At 47.0% G+C, this 1,187-nt stretch overlaps 1 non-coding gene across 1 annotated transcript; it reads right to left on the bottom strand.

Moving 5' to 3' along the window:
* Positions 1-779: 779 nt before the first annotated feature.
* On the bottom strand, positions 780-854 carry trnak-cuu (transfer RNA lysine (anticodon CUU)). The gene has a single exon. It is a non-coding gene; the product is annotated as a tRNA-Lys (tRNA).
* Between the last annotated feature and the right edge of the window lie 333 nt (positions 855-1,187).

Genomic DNA, 1,187 nt, shown 5'->3' with positions numbered 1-1,187 from the left:
GAAACATTCACACTGTGCCTGGCTAACACCACACTGTAAATCCCTAAAATACTCCCTGGGAAAGCCAAATTCGATTCGTTCATCTGTTCTATTAGAATCACCTCCCTCTAATCAATCAGTGTGTGGTATTTTCATATTCATTCATAGGATATGGCCATTGCTGGGTAAAAATGTTATTATTGTTCATCTTTAGTAACCCCCTGAGAAACACCAACATCCATCCTCAATATCACCTCAATGTTAATGGTCAGAGGCTTGAATCCAAGGAGGGTCAGTTTAGCCCAGTGGCTACAATGGAGGTGAGTTGGGTCCTCATTTTGTGTGACTTGAGTTCAGACACTGCCCTCCTGATCAAAGCTCAATCACTTTACAAGGTGTCACTAAGCAAATGGGGATAAACAACCTGACCGACAACTTGTGAATGTGGAACTGAGCCACAGACTATGCAACATCTCCTGCAAAGCCTATCGCTAGAGGAACCCTGCACTGTTGCAGATCTTGCCGAATTCAACAACAAGGCGCAAAAATGTGTCCAGTTCTGGCTGGGCCGTGTATAGACTGTCCGTGGACACGATAAGAAGACTTTACAAGTTCAGCACTAGACAGTGACCGTGGATCAGCCATTTCACTGTCGACCAGCGACAGGGGACAAACGCACACGGATTTAAAACATACACACACAACATGGGATCAGCAGATCGGGAATCCTGGCTGTTCCCAATCCCTGCACAGCCCAGGAATGAAGACACCAATTCTCACTCTTCACATGTATATTATTGCGCCCAGCGTGGGACTCGAACTCACGACCCTGAAATTAAGTGTCTCATGCTCTACCGACTGAGCTAGCTTGGAGCTGAGATCAGTTGACTGAGCAGAGACCAATCATTGAATCTGGTCACTCTGGGCCTGTGTCCCTCAGCACCACATCAGACAGAGTCTGTCCCCACTCGGCCATCGATCCAGATTAAATTCAACCCTCAGTGATGTTTACACCAACATGATTTGTTACCCATTTGCTATTCCACAGCTGTTGTAGATACCCCCAGTGAGGAGCGTATCCCATTGTGTTTACTGTGGGTAACACTGGCATTGATCTGATTCACCCTGTCTCGTGTGGGTTCCCTCTCTCTTTGAGGTGTCAGAGACCCAGAGACACACGGGCATGAACACACCCAAAACCGAATCAC

The sequence above is a fragment of the Cetorhinus maximus genome, chromosome 11 (assembly GCF_964194155.1).
Source record: "Cetorhinus maximus chromosome 11, sCetMax3.hap1.1, whole genome shotgun sequence".
NCBI classification, from domain to species: Eukaryota; Metazoa; Chordata; class Chondrichthyes; order Lamniformes; family Cetorhinidae; genus Cetorhinus; species Cetorhinus maximus.
The sequence above is the reverse complement of the archived record's forward strand: the minus strand, read 5'-3'. Positions and strand labels throughout refer to the sequence as shown.